We start from the raw sequence: 21,531 nt of genomic DNA on the forward strand, positions 1-21,531 counted from the left end.
AATACCACTCTGCTGTAATAGCTTTCATGCACGGCAACCTACACAGAGATTGGGGGGTTTCTTTCTGATGCCTCACTCAGAAACTAGTGAGCTTATATTAATGGGAAGAAGATGCCTGGGGAATCTATAAAGATAAGAAATGGTGCGAGTTTTCTTAATTTTATGTGTTCTCGAATCTTGCATTTGTCATGCCGCTATCAAAATCTGAAGTTCAGTATCATTCTGAGGATTTGACTTCATTATCTAGCAGGCTATACTCCCATGCATTGAATAACATCTGAATCATTTAGTTTCCTGCTCTCAACTCAAGTTTGTTTGCTTTTAGCGCAATCAAATGTTCTGTTCACATACGGTAAGTGTTGTCAATGAATTAAGCAGATGTTTAAACTGGGTGTTTTTTTGTGGCGCTGAAAGATTCTTTGAACAAGGTCAGCATTCCCTAATACAATTATCACTCAAGTGCTGGGCATTCCGCCACGTTAATCACAACAATTTGATTTTGTTTGCCATAAACACTTTCTTACCCTGCTAATGTAGCATGAAATGACTTCATTGTAGCATAAGTCACAATAGACAAGCAGGTGGAAATAACAGCCCTGCCTAGCATTATCTTAGCAATAATACAAGTTTTCCTTGTTTCCATAAACTGTTACACTCTAGAGAAATGGTACAATCAAAATAGCTACTTTAGTATGTATTTACATTTGCTATAAATCAGTGTACTTAGCAGACATTTATCAGATTGCATAATCTTTTAAGTTTGTTCTTGGCATCAGACCTCTGGGCACAACCACTAATTAAAGAGTTTACAATGGCTTGTGGCCAATGCATGTGTTAATTGCCAGTAGCTTTCGCTCGACATTTTCTTGTGTGATTCTTTGTGCAGCTAGGATTCCCACAGCTTCCAAGATTTGGGCTTAGGGCAATAATTTCCATACTGTGGGCTGAGCTAGGCTGTAAGAGAACTATGACGCGTGCTACGAAAAAGAAAGAAACAGTTGTGCTTTGGAGGAGGATGCCTGATGCATCTCTGATTTAATTCATCAGTTTATCCTTACCTCTTCGTAATCAGCCTACACTGCAGGGCCTGATTCTTGCCACATCTCTACATCAGGTGTAGTGGGAACATTTTATTCATTCCTGATTCAGCAACACAACAGATTTTCCCACTGCCTTCTGATCCCTGAATGAGTCACAGATCTGGGTTGGCCCACTTCCAAGCAAGATGCATTGTGCTGGATTCTCCAGATTAAGTTAGTCATGCTTTGGTCCTATTGAACTCAACTCAGATCATGACTGATTTGTCTCATAGATTTTGATGGAATTGCAGCATGAAAAAATGCATGCAGCACAGAAAGCAGGAAGGAAGGGATAATCAGCATTTGCTATTTCAACTCTGAGAACAGGCTTCCTCAACCTCAGCCCTCCAGATGTTTTGAGACTACAATTCCCATCATCCCTGACCACTGGTCCTGCCAGCTAGGGATCAGGGGAGTTGTAGGCCAAAAAGCATCTGGAAGGCCGAGTTTGAGGAAGCCTGCTCTAGAAGGAGAAAGGCTAACCTGTGACCCTCCAGACATTGCAGTACTACAGCTCCCATCATTTCTGGCCACTGGCTATGCTGGGTGGAGGCTGATGGGAGTTGGAGTCCAGCAAAATCTGGAGGGCTACATTCCCATCTCTGCTCTGGAAGTAAACTTTCCCAGGTATAAAGTTTGTCTCCAGTTTAGACCAAAGGAAAGGTGTGCCCCAGGCCTCAGCTATGAGACGTTTAGGAGGCACTGATTTAGGTTACCTGCTCTGACAGAGGATTGCTGCATCTTTAAAGATGAGTGAGTCTCATTATCTTACATTTTCTCACTGCACAGTACTTATAATATCAGCAGCACCCTCTCTTTGGAGGGCTCTGAGGAGTTCCCTCTGAAGGCAATGTTCTCATATTGACTTGGGGACAGAATATGGATGGGTGATAATTAGTTGGGTGGTTCTGTGGAACTTTGCCAGTGACTGCAGAACAATTACAGAACAATTTTTCAACACAGCAGTGATGTCTCTTGGCAGAGACCCCTTTAATTATAAATAATATGGGGAGTGTGCAGTATTTCATTTTTACTTATAAGAAATAATAGCCTTGGTTTGCGAAAGGTTTGAAAAATAAATTTGTATTCTTTAATTATGAATTTGTTTAAAACAGTTTGGTTATCAGGAACAGGATTGTGGATCTCTACCCATTTTTGCGGGGGGATAAAGGATGGAACTGTATTGTTGCACCTCTCCCATTTTCACAGCACCCCGTTTAGTCAATAGGAAAATCATATGCCAGGGCTTTATTGTGCCCATAATTTTTGTTCTCTGCATAATGTTTAGGTTCCCTCACTGCAAGAAGCAAAGCTACAGGGAACCAGGTAGAGGGCCTTCTCAGTAGTGGCACCCGCCTTGTGGAACGCCCTCCCACCAGATGTCAAAGAGATAAACAACTACCTGACATTTAGAAGACATCTGAAAGCAGCCTTGTTTAGGGAAGTTTTTAATGTGTGACATTTTAATGTATTTTTAATCTTTGTTGGAAGCCGCCCAGAGTGGATGGGGAAACCCAGCCAGATGGGTGGGGTACAAATAATAAATTATTACTATTAATTATTCCCATCACCATGAAGTGCATTTTATCCCATTCTCTGCTGGCTGCTTAAGTTGGCTACTAAAAGCCCATGAGAAGTGCCTATATGGCCATACAAGTTATTCTCTCATGCTTTGTTTGCTCTCTGCCTTCTTGGGCTCACTGGAGACTGAGTGGATCAAAAACCATTAGGGAAAGGGAAACAGCACAATTCCAAGAATGAAAGGGAGGTTTTCTCCATTCGCTAGCTCACCACATAGTGTCGTTCACTAGAGAATCCTTGCCTAGTGGCTGAGAAATGAAGGAACGGCGCCATCTGGAGGCTGAAAGTGTACATGGTGCCCTTGGCAATCTATTTTGGACACAGGTGAAGGGAAGACAAGAGGTCCAGTTGGACAGACGTGCCTGGTGTTGGGGGTGGTGGGGCAAAAGGCACTGATCAGGGCTGACCCACCCACCCATTAGACAAAGTGAGGCAAGTGCCTCAGGTGGCAAGGTCCACAAGGGCAGCAGATCCGGCCTCCAAGGAATGCATCACCCACTGCCACAGTCTGCATTTCTTGGAAGCCAGATCTTCCACTTCCTCAGCAGCTCCCCCACCTCCATGTACAACCTCTCAAACAGTTCTCCAGCAGGTACCTTGTGGAGAAGTAACAGCCTGTAAGTATGTGCTGGGAGGTGTCAGGTATGACACTGGCACAGTTCTACCTCTTCACCAGCTCACGAGGATGGCTGGTTCTTGCAATGTTCCCTTTCTTTGCCCCCTCAGTTCTTTGGGCAGAAGCCACCCATGGGCATCGCCTCAGTTTCTGGGTAGCATTCCTATTCCGCTGCCAAAGCCTCTGTCTACACGAGAGCTTTTTGTTCGCTGCATTAAAAAAACAACAATCAAGGAAATGTGCATTAAAGTATTAAAATTGGCAATCATATTATGCGCCTAATGCAGACTCTGGACTCTTTGGCAGCACACGCCAAGTGGAAAATAACCTCTGTTGGAAGAAGCTTTGTCAAAGGAGAATCTGGAAGAACAACAAAGTCGGCCTACTGAAGCTTTTGATCAGCTTTATTTTCTCAAATTGTTTCGTCTTGGTTTTTTTCACAGCACTTATATACCACTTGACGGCAATAAAACCTCAAATCAGAAGAATTGAGGAATATATCATGTGAACAATCCCACGGCCAGCTCAGGTTTTGGAAGAGAATCCCTGTACACCTTACTCATCCCCACAGCCCACTCACTCTTGCTTGGGGGCCAATTCCCAGTTGCAGGAGTGAATCCTCTGCTGAGGCAGCTTGCCCATCTTATTGGCACTCTGCTATATTCCATAAACTGCACTTTGAGGGGTAAATGGTAGCAAGCGCAGGGAAAGGTCAATTGTCAAGAGTAACCAAGTGTGGAGACCTGTTCTAGATTGGGTGTGTCATGCTACAACTGCTTTACCTCCAAAGTAAAAGTGGTGGCATCAAGCACACCTTTTAACCAGCATGATGAATGCAACATGTAGCTTGGCTCTCCGTTATTTCTATGCTAACATTCGACTCCACTAAAATTATGAAACTAGTACTGTACCTGCAAATGTTAGAAAGGCTATGGCTTGCCAGGGAACTGTTGATGTGGAGTTGAGCTGTCCTGAAATCTGGAGTCACAAAAGTGGCCAGTCCTGCTGCTTTCTGTACAGTGGTACCTCGGGTTAAGTACTTAATTCGTTCTGGAGGTCCGTTCTTAACCTGAAACTGTTCTTAACCTGAAGCACCACTTTGGCTAATGGGGCCTCCTGCTGACGCCACGCCGCCAGAGCACAATTTCTGTTCTCATCCTGAAGCAAAGTTCTTAACCCGAGGTACTATTTCTGGGTTAGTGGAGTCTGTAACCTGAAGCGTATGTAACCCGAGGTACCACTGTATATGGAATTGAGAGGGGTAGCATTTTACCCGTTGCTTCAGGCAGCAAAAATGCCTTGGGCCAACTCTGTGCCTTTTTTCAAACCCTTATTTACACAGGCAATTTATTTTCTTGCCACATAGGAAAATCAGAGCAGAAAACACTTTCTGAAATTGCCTTTCTTGTCAGTAACAATTGGCGTCCTTGACAAGTTGGTTTGTTTATCAGAGAGGGCATCATTGCAGCCTGCTTATGAGGAATCCTACCTTTTGGTTGCCATGGCACTTGGGAAGAGAAATCCCATTGTTATGCTACAAATGCATGATTTTCAGCACCTTAATTCGCAATGGCTGGTTCCATTCAGGATTCCCAATCCCATATTTTTGATGTGAAGCAAATGTGGAAATGGGAACTGGTTTGAAAGGAATAACTGAAGGGGGTGGGAGCCTAACCCTTCCCCACCAGCCGATTATTTTCCACAAATGTCCCCAAGCTGTTTTAAATCTCTCCCACTAGCAGCTGGATTCATAAGTAAGCATTTGCAAGGGACAACTGGTAGGGGTCCAAGGGCAAGGCTTTAACCATCCATCCTCCTTCTGGTAACTCATCCTCTGCAAATTTCTGCTCTGCCCCCAAATCTGCATGACCTCAGCAAGCATGGAAAGATGCATTTGCCTAGGTAAGGTGCAATTCCACAGCCATCATTTTCCTATGATATATTTTATCTGATTTATTAGCCACCCATCATCTGATCCTTGGATGGAGGTATGTCACAAAAAACCCTCATAAAATATAAACTCTATTCTATAAAATATCATACAGTGGTACCTCAGGTTACATACGCTTCAGGTTACAGACTCTGCTAACCCAGAAATAGTGCTTCAGGTTAAGAACTTTGCTTCAGGATGAGAACAGAAATCGGGCTCCGGCGGCATAGCAGCAGGAGGCCCCATTAGCTAAAGTGCTGCTTCAGGTTAAGAACAGTTTCAGGTTAAGAATAGACCTCCGGAACGAATTAAGTACTTAACCTGTGGTACCACTGTAGTAACAAAAAACAGAGCTTCAATGACATATTAAGCAGGCAATTAAAAAAATAGTACCTGAGTAGCTCAAAACCTCTGCCCTTCCCAAAGACCAGAGTAAACAGGTGCATTTTCAGCAGCTGAGGAAAAGTGTTTGACACGGCTCAGAGAGGTCATTTCAAATGTCGGGAGCCACCACAGAGAAGGCCCATCTGCCTGCATACCCCCTCCCAACCTACATCACCATAAACGCCTTGGACTGAACTTGGAAGTGAATTGAATAAAAACCACTTGAATAAAAACGCTTACTATGGGAACTTGTGAGACGCTTTTGCAGTTTTTCAGTAATTATTTGGTAACCATTAATCAAGTATGGTAAGGACTAACCCCAGGGAAGAACCAGACAACAAATATGGTTTGTGATTTAGAACACAGAGCATTGATGTACATCGTATTTTTCTGCCTGCTGCACACTGTTCCTTCATGAATCTTTTTGTTACGTGATAGAAATATCACCTTTGCTTTAAAAAGAACATATTTTGTTTTGGAAAAATCACATTCATTTTTACAATAATTTTAAAATACGTTTTTAATGCTATGGCACAAACAATTCTCAAGTCATCCTTACTATTTTTTATTTAAATTTTGTCTAATGTGCTCATGAGAGAAGATGCAATGGATTGCTTAGCTTAGTTTGTGGGAAATGGCAATGTGAATGAGTACCACTGGTCGCTGTCCCCTGTGGTGCAGCTACTTGCGTAGCTATTTGCACAGATGTCACTGTGGTGACAGCCAGCCATGCAAACAGCACACTAATGTCATGGAGTTGAAGCAGATGACTTTTTATTCTGGGCATGGTCACTTGATGTGGTGTCTGACAACTTCAACTCCAGCTGCTGGGACAAGGATTATTTTTAGCTTATGTGTCATTCTGACCCTAAATAATCCACATACAAAAAATATCTGAGATGACAATGAACTTTATCAAGTAATGCCTATGTTCAAAATGACCTGGTCAGTCCCTTCTTCAAATCTCACTTCAGCCCCAAACCCGCTATGTGACAAACCACTATTTCTCCAAGCCCCAGTCCCCTGTTTGCAATTGGGGGTTGATAATACTCCCCTTCTGTTTTTCACCAGTTATGGAAGGCCCTTTTTATATTTTATTCCAGCAGGCTTTTATTTTATGAGGCAGAGGCTTTTGTTAGAATTTTAGTTGAACTGCTGACCCTGTCTCATTTTTGTAATTGGTTTTATAAATTGTAAGCTGTCCTGATTGGTGTATTTATACTAGAAGGGATGATATATAAATACAATGAAAGAATCATCATGAACATCATATTGATCTATGTTACAGTGCTATTGTAAAACTAAAGTGACAATGTGGCATGTCATGCAGTGACATAGGACAGGGCCTTCTCTGTTGTGGCACCTGGGATATGGACTGTCTTACTCATTGGTAGCTTTCTCCTACCAACTGATGAATTGCCTCTAGCAATATGTTGTCAATTTGTTGTTGCTGTTGTATTGAAACTACTTATGGTGCAATTTTGATGCATTTTTTAATATTTTAAAACTTGCCCTGGGATCCAACATCTAATAAAAAAATAATATGAACATGACCAATCATCATTATTGTACTATCCAGGATCCTAAAATATCAAGGCTCCAAGGTTCAGGCAAAAATTACAACTCATCTAGGGATTCTTCCATCCAGAGCCTACAGAGACTTCTATACTTCAGGATATCTCAGTTCCCAGAAAGCGGCAAAATGTATCATAATTATAGAAGGTGATTATATCACACGTTACAAATTATTAATGATCACAGGGAACATTTTGCAACAGTTGCTCTTAGAACAAATTCCTATGAGAACCTTTTCAAGACAAATGATTAATCCCTACATCGCAAAACCTGTTTTACAGGTGGGCAGAGATGCAACAGAGCTGGAGGGAGTTAGACTTCATCACTGACTATCAAATCCAGCTAGAAGAAACAGAGGGAATCAAAAGTTTTGTGTCTTTTTGCAGAAAATGTATATTTTTTTGTCTTTGCCAATTTCCTGACCTCATTCTGCTTCTAACTATGACTAATAAGACAAAAGCCTTCTGTGCTTTCAGCGGCCAACAGAATGTTGAAAGGGTGGATAATAAAGTCTTCCAATATCCTGCGTATTCACAGTACAGTATTTCCATTGAAACTCATGGTCCTTATGGTCCGAATAAACACGGATAGGCCTGGCAAACAGTCAGTGGAGCCCTGCTATATTCTGCCAGCTGTCACTAGCCGAAGAGACTGACATTTCAGCAACCGCAGGGATTTTCCTATGACAACAACTGACCATGTCGCCCAATGGCCACGTTTCTCTTCTAAACGTCTAAATGTATATGTTGTAAACCAAGGAGTGAATGCATTGAAGATTGAACGCAGCAGGAAACAGAAGAAACACAGTGGCAAAAGGGCCTTGAGGACATTTGGGTGAAAGAATAGTTGGAAAGGACAAAGCAGCAAGAAAACACAAGACATGCCAAAAACAAACACCGCAAACTGAATAGCTCTTAATAAGCAGGCAACGGCCTCATGACCAGAGCTGAACAGTATACTAGGTTTCGTTTTATGTGTGGGAAAGACAAAATTTGGAATGAGGCACAATCTGTGAATCAGCAGCTCTGGAATGCCAGCACGGAAAGAATGGCAGTAATGGATCCAAGGGGGGAACAGAGGCAAGTGTGTAAGCTATTCAGAGTCAGTTTTAGCTTAGCACGCGCTTCCAAATCCCATCTAAAACGATGAGATGTGGTCTTGGAGACATTTAATGACATTCCTCCAAGTATAAACTAAGGCCATTGGCGAAGCAAATCGCCAATGACATCTGTTAACCCCGGCAGAAGTCAGATGAAAGAAATGCCTTAGGGGCCATCCACAAAATGTGCAATTTGTGAAGGGCGGGGGGGAGGGTAGCAAAGCTGACAGAAAGAAGGTGTTCAGTATTGGTTAAAATATGGAGGCATTGAGATAGGGGTTAAAAAGACCTTTAAATTTTGTAAGAAATCAATATTTTGGCATGGCAGTGCCTACACTTTGGAACTCCCTTCCTATTGATTTTCATTGTATTGTTTTCAGCAAGAGAAATTTAGTTCCATGGCACACTGTTTGAAGTCTACTGCCTTAAGCCGTGGATTGGGTGGATCAGTTCGGAGTTTGGCATGTGACAAGCTCATGTGATGAACAGCTCACGTGTCAGCCTGTGCACCGGAAACTGGGTACAGTCAGGCAACCGTTTCCCTGTATTCCAAATTATTAGTAGATTCACTCAGCTCATGTTGTCCACATGGCAATTTGACTGTGAAACAGCTATAATTATGCATTTTGTGATTCCACTGACCATGCTATCCTCCTGAACTGACTCAATTAAACTGGTTCGGATCCTCTCTCTGGGGTTGGTTTTGAAAAATAGCACTGGTTAATAGAAAGAGAGGTGCCAGAACTCACCATGAACACCTCTCTTGTTTTCTTTTAATGGCAATGGCGCCTACCTGAGAGGTGCCAGCACTGAGTTCCAGTGAGTTCCTGCTGAAGAAAGCCCTGAGCCTATCTCCAATAATACTTAACACCTGAACACACTCACCAATAAGACTTACTTCTGAATAACCATATTCAACTTGCCTTGTTTGTAAACCTGCCTTCTAATAAACAATGGAAATATTTGTGCTAAGACTGTGCCTATACTAGCTTTCTTGAAGTACCTAAACAATTGTTTCCCCCAAAGGATCCTGGGAACTTTAGCTTGCTAAGTGTTCTGGGAATTGCAGCTCTGTGTGGTTTAAACTACCAGTCCCAGGATTCTTTGGGGGAAATATTATACTGCCAATGTATGATGTGTGTGTAGTCTTAGTGACTCTCAAGATTATCTCTGACTGGATGGCGGACCATTTGCCCATCCAACAATCCAATTGAACTCAGAGATAATTTGGCATGTGTCTTTTGCATTCATTTTCATGGGCCTGAGGAAACTATTCCCTGTCAGAGCGGAACGCATGCTTAAACTGTGCCAAAGGACACTTTGCGTATCTGTGAATTACTGGAACTGATTCTAGTAGCAATAGTTAGACAGTGTTTCTTGTCTTTTATTTTTAATGCCATTGACCAATTCTCACTCACTTTAGTCTTGAATAATTTAATAAATATCCTACATTAGAAAACTGGAGTTCAATAATGAGGATCCAATCCATGTCTGTCCTAATGGTTAGAAGAAGAATGGACTCAGAACGGCCTTTTCTTCCCTTTAAAATACCCTATATTTATATTTCCATGCATTCAGATAAAATAAATACATGGTGGCAGCAGTGCTACTGGTAGGTAAGTTATGCAAAAGGTAATTTATGCTCTCACCAAATGTAAACATTGGAAACCTGAGTTTACTTGTTAATGGATGCTATCTTGAGGGAGGGGGGTTGCACATCTAAAATAAATATTATTTTTTAAAAAATATATGCAAACAATATATCTCAGCAGTCCTACCTCTCATTTTGAACACATGTGGGTTAAACCACAGAGCCTAGGACTTGCTGATCAGAAGGTCGGCGGTTCGAATCCCTGTGACGGGGTGTTGCTCCCTGCTCCTGCCAACCTAGCAGTTCAAAAGCACATCAAACTGCAAGTAGATAAATAGGTACCACTCTGGCGGGAAGGTAAACGGCGTTTCCGTGTGCTGCTCTGGTTCGCCAGAAGCTGCTTAGTCATGCTGGCTACATGACCCGGAAGATGTACACCGGCTCCCTCGGCCAATGAAGTGAGATGAGCGCCACAACCCCAGAGTCACCCACGACTGGATCTTATGGTCAGGGGTCCCTTTACCTTTTTATTTGTAAATAATTTCTATGAGAGATACTTAAGAGTCCGTTTAAAACAGGGTCAAGTCGTTGTTGCAGCCGGTGCCTGTGTAGTTGGTGTGGTAGATCTCCAAGTGCTTCATTAGAAACGTATCCAACAGTAGCACCCGCAGGTCTCACTTAGTTAACACAGCTAGTTGCTTCCCAGAAGGCCTCAGAAGAGGGCTCTCTGGAGGAACGGGTTGAAGAGACAAAAACAAAACCCTGCCAACTGATTTCTACATGTAACGTAAGAGCCAGGCCTATCTACCTAGCCCAGCATCCTGTTTCCTACAGCAGCCAACCCAATGTCCATCTACAGCAGGTGTGAGGAACCTCTGGCCCACCTGAAGTTGCTGAACTACAGCTGCCATCTTCTGTGGCTGCTCGCCATTCTTGCTGGGGCTGATGTAGTTCACCAACATCTGGAGTACCAAAGATTCGCCAGCCGTTAGCTCTCTCCTGCTGCTGTTCCCTAGCAACTGAGGTCTGTGTAATCTGGATGTCTGCGTTATCAGATACAATTTTGTGTGTGCGAATGGTCACTGTTAACAACGTAATTACCACCATCTGTATAGATTAAAATAAGTCTCAAACAAGCCAGTGCATAGACAAAGCAGAATTGCTTTATGGCCGTTGCTTTTGTTGTTGTTTTCCAGATGAATACCTGAATTAGAATACTGTTAAGTGCCAAATTGCTAGGTATATAGCACATCACTTAAATTGTGTAATACTATTTCCATGCAGGATGACTGCTTTAATGCACGAGCATGCAGTTTGAGGTTATTTTTTATATTTGTTTCTTTTTATTTTTACCCTGGCAACTTTTCATAATGGACTGCAATCAGCAATGATGTTTCTGGAACTTCGCGGACAAATGAATAGTGCCTTATTGGCAGACTTACTGCACAGCTAAATATTCTTTAAAGTTGTTGCTTATTGCTTTTCTTTCCAGTTAAAATATCCCTCATTTTTTCAAGCAAGTTTGCCTTTATTAATATCAGAAGGTCACAGAATTCCTTTTTGTACGCTTACATTATCTGGGGTCTAACAACATGGCAACAGCACTGATGGCACTTTGGAGAGCTCCAGTTTTCAATAGATTCTTCATACACCTTATAAAGGCTTATATCTCATGGGAGTCATAATGATGTAATCCGTACTCTAAGGTTTTGTTCCTGCTTTATTATTCAGCTCAAGCTGTTGCATAATTAAGGTAAGAGCAATAGCAAAACATGCTTGCTCCTTGTTGAAGAAGCCTGCTTGTTGAAGAAGCCTGCTTCAGAAGAGCAATAGCAAAACATGCTTGCTCCTTGTTGAAGAAGCCTGCTTGTTGAAGAAGCCTGCTTCAGAAAGGGACCAATGAGACACAGATCTCCTGATTAAGTATTATTCCTCCCTTGCAGAAATAGTTTAAGCATTTTATGTGTGGGCATAGGAGCCAACTCCTAGGGGTTGAGGTCCCTTTGACGCCCCCTCCCCCATAAAATATTTGAGGAGGCTGAGCCCCTCCCCTGAGTTGATGGGCATTGCCATTCAAATGTTGTACAGTGGTGCCCCGCAAGACGAATGCCTCGCAAGATGGAAAACCCGCAAGACAAAAGGGTTTTCCGTTTGCGAGTTGCTTCGCAAGACAAATTTCTCCGCTTCGCAGCGCGTTTCTCCGCTGTCCCGGATGGCTTTTGAAGGCAGGCGGGGGGGGGAGCAAAGACTTTTGCCCCCCGCTGGCCTTCAGAAGAGGTCCAGGACCTCTTCTGAAGGCTGGCGGGGGGCATTCAGTTCTGGAGGTGCTATTGAACATGATTAGAAAGGACCGGTTGGTACAGGGAATTGAGGTCGGAGTGAAACAATATAAATTGAAAGCATTTGCAGATGACCTGGTATTAACACTGCAGGAGCCTGTCTCTAGTACTAAAAGAGTGTTAGAATTAATTTCGGACTTTGGTCGGGTGGCGGGATTTAAGCTGAACAAGCAAAAAACTAAGGTTATAGCAAAAAATTTGACAAGTACAGAAACAGATGAGTTTGTGAAAGAAACAGAATTAAATGTGGTTAAAAAAGTAAAATACCTAGGGGTGTATCTGACCTCCAAAAATTTGAATCTGTTTAAGGACAACTATGAGAAATGTTGGTCAGAAATTAAAAGAGATTTGGAAACATGGTCAAGATTGAAACTTTCCTTGTTGGGCCGAATAGCAGCTATAAAGATGAATGTATTGCCAAAAATGTTATTTTTGTTTCAGACCCTACAGATCGTGGACAAGGTGGAATGCTTTGGAAGGTGGCAGAAGGATATCTCTAAGTTTGTTTGGCAGGGCAAAAAGCCCCGAATAAAGTTTAAGATACTAACTGATGCGAAAGAAAGAGGGGGATTTGCCCTGCCAGACGAGGTTATATTACGAATCGGCAGCCTTCTGCTGGTTGAAAGATTGTATTTTACTGGAAAACACTGATGTCCTAGATCTGGAAGGGTTTGATAACGCCTTTGGGTGGCATGCATATTTGTGGTATGACAAGGTCAAAGTGCATAAACTGTTTAAAAACCACATTGTCAGGAGAGCAATTTTAATGGTCTGGACAAAATATAAAGACTTATTGGAGAGTAAGACTCCGAGGTGGCTCTCACCGGTGGAGGCCAAGGCACGTAAGAGACCTAATATGGAAGCCTATTGGCCTAAATATGAGGAAATTATTGAAAAGATCGGAGACAATTGGAGGTTGCAGAGCTTGGAAAAACTAAAAAACAAGGTGCGAGATTGGTTGCATTATGCACAAATTCAAGAGGTCTTTAAAGTAGACAAGAAGGTTGGATTCCAGGTGGAAAAATCGAAACTAGAGACAGAATTGTTAGAACCAAAAAGTAAACTACTCTCGAGAATGTATAACCTGCTGCTTAAATGGAATACTCAGGATGAGACAGTCAAATCCGCAATGATAAAGTGGGCGCAGGATTTGGGGCATAACATTATGTTTGAAGACTGGGAAAGGTTATGGAACACCGGAATGAAATTTACGGCATGTAGTGCCTTGAAGGAAAACATTATGAAAATGATATACCGGTGGTACATGACCCCAGTCAAGCTTGCTAAGATATATCACCTGTCTGATAATAAATGCTGGAAATGTAAAGAGGCGGAAGGGACATTTTTTCACCTCTGGTGGACCTGCCCGAAAGTGAAGGCCTTTTGGGAAATGATTCATAATGAACTAAAAAAGGTATTTAGATTTACCCTACCTAAGAAACCAGAGGCCTTCCTCCTGGGCATGGTGGACCAGAGAGTGCTTAAGAAGGACAGAACCTTTTTTATGTATGCTACTACAGCAGCAAGGATCCTGATTGCAAAATACTGGAAGACACAAGATTTACCCACACTGGAGGAATGGCACACGCAGTTGATGGACTACATGGAACTGGCCGAAATGACTGGCAGAATCCGAGACTTGGGAGAAGAAACATTCGAGGAGGATTGGAGAAAATTTAAAGACTATTTGGAAAAACATTATAAGTTGTATGAATGTTAAAAAACGCACCTTCTAGGAAATTCTAGCTTCAGTAATGTTAAATTAAAGAAATGCAAATCAAGGTACAAGGAGTCAGAGATAGAATAATGAAACAACTTTATTGTGTTAAAATGAAAATGTACATGATTTGGGTCATAATTTATTTGAAATTGGGTAACATGATAAAAAGGAAGATACAATAAGTATTGAAACAAGTTAACAAATTGCAGACGTTATGCATTACAGAGAATGCAGGGTTGGGAGGACGTGGGGAAGTCCAACAGATTTGGAAAAAAGAGTAAGAAAAATTTGTAACTTTCCTTTTCTACTTTCATAATATGTTCTTTATTCTTTTTTCTGTATTTCATAAAACTAATAAAAAATATTATAAAAAAAAAAATGAAGGCTGGCGGGGGGCAAAAGTCTTTGTCCCCCCCTGCCTTCCCGGGGGCTTTTAAATCGCCCCGGGACAGCGGAGAAATCCCGGGGCAATTTTAAAATGCTGGGGGTGGGAAGAAAAGCCCTTGTCCCCCCCAGCCTTCAGAAGAAGTCGGGGGACAGACTGTCCCCGGACCTGGTCTGAAGGCGGTTTCCATAGGAACGCATTGATTGATTTTCAATGCATTCCTATGGGAAACCGTGCTTCGCAGGACGAAAAACTCGCAAGAAGAAAAAACTTGCGGAACGAATTAATTTCGTCTTGCGAGGCACCACTGTATATGTGTGTGTGCTGTTTCTTGTGTTTGATTATGTGGGGCAGGGCTTACCTGGACCCCCCTCAATATGCTATTCAAATTGGGTGTGGGGCTTACAATTCCAAACTATTATACAGCCCTTTCCACTTTACCAGTGGGGAGAAATCCAAAAGCAGAACAACGAAGTTTAATTACCTTTGTATGAAAAGATACCTGATGTAATTGCAAACATACAAACAGAGCATAGAGGAAGCAAATAGATTCCTGCAACAGGATGCAAAACTGCTCATCCTGGATCAGATTCCCGGAAGGCAGCTTTCCCCTCATAGCATGCAGGTTGCTTCTAGTCCATTGATTACAGTCCGGCTACAGTCTTGTCTTGAATAAACAGGTTCACACCACCCTAATCTCCGAGCAGTGTGAGATTCCAGGGGTTCCAGGCACATACTCAGGGAAAGCAGATTTTATTAACACATATATACAACCTGAGCCTATGATGGAAGGGTTCACAGCATTAACACGCCAAGGGTCTTGCTTCTCCTATAGCCACAGCCTTGGATTCCAACAGAAATCAGGCATGGATTTTTCTCCCACTTGACCAGTCTTCAGCCTTGCTTCTAGTGTCTAGCTCACATAAATCCACTCTCAGCTCTGGTCTTTGCTTTTCTAACTACCAGCCAGTTGAGGGAGGGCACCACCCTTTTTAGATTATCTGGCACAGAGCCACTTCTTTTGTTACCTTAATGACCCATACTTAGAGGACCATTACCTCAACAGGAAGCTAGCCTGGCTATTCCAGGAATTGAATCCAGGAATTAGAAGCCATACAGCCTGCCTATCCTCCAACTCATTACTCTGGCCATAGATTTGCCTTGTCTCTCTGCCCTACTCACTCTTTCTTCCCATACTCCTTGTTCCATCAATTAACTACTGATGAATCCCTGGAGATTGAAGAAAGGTCATCTTTAGAGAGGGAGATATGAGAAGAGTGTCCCTTTTCTTAATCCATTTAATAAAACCTGCTTCTCACAAATGTAATCCAAGAAGGAAACAAACAGGCTGGCCCAGAAAGCAAACAAATCCATATTGTGTGCTCTTTTGTCTTTTGCTTTTTGCTGGGTTATGTACACACTGCTGCATAAAACTATGCTGAGAAAGGAAAATAGGGCACGTTGTTCGTCCTGTGTAGTTTAAAATGGGTGTGTGAGAGATACTGCATATTTTCAGTTGCCTTTAATGAGAAGAGCACCGGTTGCTTTACGGATGCTGAATTTCCACATCCACTGCCAAGTGATTAAACTAGCATCTTGGTTTTTAAATTTGATGAAAACAAATTCTGTTTGACTCTGCATGTGCACCTGCACTGACAATTTAGTCAAATTGGGGTTTTTCTAAAAAGATAAAATCAAGCTAGCTGATGCCAAACCAATTTTGACAGGATAATTACATCATTATGTAAATGTAGTAAGCTTCGGAGTTGGCACAACCCCTGTGCTAAAGTGACTGTTTCTATAATACATAGTAGCAGCAGAAATTACAGATTTTTTTTCAAAGTTTATTGCATTACCTGGAAAGAAGCGGTAAGAGTCTGAGGCCGCAGTCTTATGCACATCTATTTGGATCAAGCTCTGTTGAACATGGGACTTAGGCTATGTATATATTTGTTGCTTGAAATGCAGAGGTCATTTTTATGTACACAGGTAGGAATGTCTTCATCTAATGCAGGGGTCAGCAACCTAAGGCCCATGGGCCAGAAGTGGCCCGCATAGGTTGTTTGACCAGCCCATGAGCCACCCCCAAACCAAGCTGCCCGCCCGTGTGCTAAACCAGCACAGTGTGGTGCACAGACTCGTTCTGCGGCACCGAAAACCATATCTGCACAGATGCAGACACCGAAAACCACAGGCGCGTTTGACCAATCTGGCCCAGGCAAGATAAACCTTGCTGACCCCTGATCTAATGTGTATCACCTGATTTGATTCCCCATGCCTGCAACTCCCCCTGAACTCCCACTATTCAATGAAACCCTCATCTGTGCATGTGCAGCCACGATGCAACTTTTGGTGATTATTTTTTGGCATTTAAACATAACGGCATGGGCACCTCTTTAGAATGATGCACTCCATTGGTGTAGTGATGCACTCTGGACTTTAAATAGTTTTGGGTGGGTGGACTCTTTAGAAGGTAATGTATATTACTTTTCACTTCCATCAATATATGGCAAGCCAGTCATGCTACATTTGGGGCCCTTTCCGCTGATTCTGCAGAGTGGGGTCCTGGACGTTTGCCCTAAATTCCTGCCCTGACAGCACCACTATGTTCTTCCTGAGAGTCTGACGTCAGGCTCCATCAAAGAACAGTGGTCTTTTAAAAGCTGTGTTGACATCCTTAGCCTAGTGAATAATTGTTGCCTACAGCATGTCTGTGGCTGAGAAGGAGAGCTGCTTTTGTCCTGATTAAGATGAAACACTAGTTTAAGACAGAGGGACTTGTTACAACATGATTTGCATTGGGAAGCCTGAAAACTTGTCTTGCAACACTGAACTACTTTAAAATAAATTATTTCATACGTTTAGAAAAATAAATAAAAACTTCAGGTTCAGTTTAGAGACTATCCACTAATGTCTTGGTCACCAGTCGGCATAATTGCTAGCCATCAAATTTAGGTCATAACAAGAAACAGGCCTGTGTGTGTTGAACTCAACTCACACCCATTCTTATTTGAATCTGGCATGCAATAAAATGATGTCAGGTGGACACAGGCCACAGGGTGGGTTCTGTCTTGCTAGAAGACATAACAAGAAGGCATGGTCCTGAGCCCCCGTTGTATTCTAACCAATTTGACATAGCACTCAGATTAACTTCTGCATTGCGGAGCAGGAGTCAGAAGTAAGTCGGCAAAAAAATCACATGGCATCAATGACGTTAACTCTTTATTCAAGGAAACACGGTTGACTGGAGGCCAGCCTTAGTGAGCATAGCAACTTGTCTTGGTAGATTTTGCCCCTTTGAGGCAGTTGTGGGGATTGAAGGTCCCTGCCTTCCCACAGTTCCCTCAGTCTCCTCCTCCACCTGCTCCAGGTCCTTCCCAAGCAATCTGAGACTTCAACGCAGCGCCTGCCTTTGCTCCACCCTCTTCATCCCTCTTGGCAGACCTTAAGAGATCAGAAACTGAGGAGCCAGCAGCCACCATACCAGGCATGCAGGATATAGTCCCAGAGTAGCAGGGTGCAGAGTAGAACAGGCAACATACCTGACAAGGTAATTGACTATCACTGCAAGAACAGACTCAAAAGAACTTCTGGATAAACAAACTGAACACCCTGAACATTCCTAAAGAATAATTTGCCTATGCTTTTGATTTCTTTTAAAGCCTCCCTTGCACTTAAACAACATATTTCACCTATCTGAGAATTCTTACTATTCTCAACATTCTAAGAATGTCACCTTGGTTCTCCAGTCCTCAGGTCTGCATTGAAGACCAACCATATTCTTGAAGGGATATATTTCTTAACTAACAATCATAAACCTATTGGGGTTTTAGAGATTTTATATTAAAGGTCCTTTATTTAACAAGCAATGCCTAAAGCACTAACAAACATAAATTGATAAATACCATGATTCTTTCTTTCATGTCTTTTGACAGATGCTTTTTAAAAAAAGTACCAAATCCTATAATTAAAGGTTTAATGCTAAACACATTTACCAGGAGTAATCTGAATGTTGAGCTGCATGGAACTTACTTTTGAGTTACATGCATAGGACTGTGCTGCTAGTCACTATAAAAGTGCATTCTTATTTACTCACGATTTTCAAAATGTACAGTATGTTAATGTACTTTAAAGGGCAGTTAATAAATGTAATATCAGATCAGACAGAATACATGGGTGCTGTATCCTGTAATCTCATTCATGCAATTCAGCTATGAAGAGTCCTTTCTTAATTTCAGTATTTTCTCAAAGGTCAGTCAGATGATTTCACACTTAAGATGGTTGCAAATATAGAAGATTGTTACATATACAATACCTTTATATGCGCAAGCAGTGAGGAAGTTTATGGGCTACTTTTTAACGCAAGAAAATGTTGATTGCCATGGGGATTTTGCAAAGCCTAAATGCTTTAGGGAACAGTACATTTTCAAGCGTTGATAATTTGCATTTCTATGTGATATGGTTTAACTTACTCTTCAATTGTCTGTCTCCCTCCCCCAGTGATTCATACCATAATGGCTATTGGCAACTATACAAACAATAAAAATCTTACTGACTCCAGAAGCATGTTGGTTAGTAAAGCCAAATGTTTTTATAATATACATAGCTGAGATCTTAAATAAACCCCAACTCCTAATTGATTTCACTATACAGTTACAATGAATGTGTTTAGCATATTTGTCAAGAGTTTCTAAACCATAAAATTTATAAGCATGAGCTATTAATCTCTGCTCCAATAATTTTATTATTGTTGTTATTGTAATAAATCATATGGATTTTAAAATAGTAAGAGCAGTACCCTTATAAATACTTCAGATGAGCTGCTGGGGACATTTGAGGAATGTAGTGTGTAGTAGAGCAAAATTTCATTAATTCACACAATTCTCATGAATGCAGCTCTACCTACAGTCACAGCGCCTTTTTTCTATATAACATTAATAAATAATGCAACTGCTTTGCAAAAATGACTGTGCTTTTTTCTTTTCTTGCGTCATTCAGAGTAGCTCTGTTCTGCTAAGGCAAAGCCTCTTTTATACCTGATTGATTTCAAGTCCATTTAAAAGATGCTCCAGTAGAGTGCCAGCTTGGAGTGGCCTTAAATGAACTAAGAGGTAAATGCCCATATCTTGGTTTGTGTATCTGGGGCTTTATTTAGGATAAAGCTGTTGATGAAGCTGGTTTTCAAGACTTTCTGAATAAGTTGCCACTGGGAGGTCGAATTGCATCCCAGGAAAAACTCCATGGCACCAGCAAGAGGAATATCAACCGGGTTCCAGCCATCAGAGAAGCAGCAGCTGCAGGGAGCTTGCTTGTGCCTTCCATGTCAGAAAGCACTGCCAGTTGCCCTTGGTTTGAGGACCAGAAGAGAAGCAAACTCTGTCTCCATCCAAGGTCCACTGGGAAGATGCACCTTTTGCCTTTCATAGGAACAAACAAAGCTACTTTGTACTGTCAGATCATTGGCTCATTAGCTCAATATGGTCTACACTGACTGGCAGTGGACACTGATGGACATTGGACCCGGGACCATTTGCATGCAAAGCATGTGATATGCAACTGAGCTACAGCCCTTTCAAGAAAGGGCATACAGTGGTACCTCGGGTTCCATAGGCTTCAGGTTCCATACGCTTCAGGTTACAGACTCCACTAAGCCAGAAATAGTGCTTCAGGTTAAGAACTTTGCTTCAGGATAAGAACAGAAATCGTGCTCCGGCGGCGTGGCGGCAGCAGGAGGCCCCATTAGCTAAAGTGGTGCTTCAGGTTAAGAACAGACCTCCGGAACCAATTAAGTACTTAACCCAAGGTACCACTGTAATGATACAGTAAATGGAAAAACAGCTTGGCCAGATGGAATAGCTGCTGAGAACTTTGCTTCTCCACTCTCTGCTGGAAACAACACTTGGCTCTCCAACCAACCAGTTGCCCTCAGACTCCAGAAGTACAGGAAGGACAAGAGGAAGAAAAAGCACTTAATAGTTTTTTTAAATGTCCAACTCTGTTGGTAAACCACATTGGAAATCATTTCAGTGATAGGTGGGGTAGACATTCAGGGATCTTCACTAGTTGGTTCCATTCCCCCCCCAACCCAAAGCTTTTAGCTGTCTTTCAGACACTCCTTCAAGCTAAAATTATACAATGAAAACATTCAAATGTTGGTCATACACAGGTGATTATCGATGCTTGAACGCATGGTTCGAGGGGAGAAACAGTTCTTTCAAGCACAATACAAGGAGAGTGGAATGAAACGAAGCTGGTGTGCTTCACAGCTCTGTTAAACAGGACTTATTTCAAGTAAAATTTATTTTTCCTTGAAGGTAGGAAGGGGATACATTTCAGTAGTGGGGCAGAGTTAATTTTGATGCAACAGAAACAATTATCTCACCAAAAATATATATTACATGACTATGGGAATAGTGGTCAAATGGAGTGTCGAAGGAAGTGTAATTTTTTACATGATTTAAAATTCACATTCTGATAAACATGTTCCAGAACACAACTCACAATATGCATGAAATACAATCTCCAAATCCAAGCACAATACAATATAAAACAACTTACTATATCCATTTTGTAATAACAAAATAAATGTTGGTGGAAGACCACCACAAACTCTCCGAAAGGAAGTTGATGCCAATACAATAACTTAAATAAGAAAGAACGCTTCAGTGTGACATTCATCTTTAAGTGGTGTATCATCTTCTATTTCCTGTATAAATATATCAACTTCCTCTAACAGGTTTATAATCCAGAATACCATTTTTATTTATTTGCTTATTAAATTTGTATACCGTCCTTCATCTTAGAGGTAGATCTCAGCATAAAAATGCAAAAAAACACATGATGAAAACAAGAACAAAACAAACCCATAACATCTTCTCCCACAAACACAATTTAAAGGACATATCAGTTTATAATTCAGAGCATTGTTTTATAATCTAGTAACACACAATGCAAAAGCGGTTAGACAGGGAGCAATCCGAGAAAGAATAACAAGCAGGTGCACGACCAGCGCAGGATTCAATTTTGTCTGTTTACTTTGCACCTCCTGCGAACTCTCTTTTTTATCCGCTACTCAGCGCCTCGTTCCACCTTTCCCTCCTCGAGCCTCACGCGCAGGCGCAATACTGCTGCCGCCCACCGGCCTCCACCACGTGCGCCTGCGCGCTCGGCCTCTTCGTTGGAAGGGGAGGGAAGCTCGCTTCGGCTCGAAAGTCTGTTCTATATATACAGCA

General features: G+C 41.9%; 1 protein-coding gene across 1 annotated transcript in view; it reads left to right on the forward strand.

The window, feature by feature from the left end:
* Positions 1 to 21,531, forward strand: part of LOC310827983 (integrin beta-1-like) — a 437,041-nt gene that overhangs the window by 243,989 nt on the left and 171,521 nt on the right. Inside the window, exon 15 of the transcript XR_014556585.1 lies at positions 12,717 to 13,151. The gene's annotated coding sequence lies outside the window, so the exon portion shown is untranslated. The remainder of the gene's footprint in view (positions 1 to 12,716; positions 13,152 to 21,531) is intronic.

This window comes from Podarcis gaigeae (assembly GCF_964106915.1).
Source record: "Podarcis gaigeae genome assembly, chromosome: 12".
Taxonomy (NCBI): Eukaryota; Metazoa; Chordata; class Lepidosauria; order Squamata; family Lacertidae; genus Podarcis; species Podarcis gaigeae.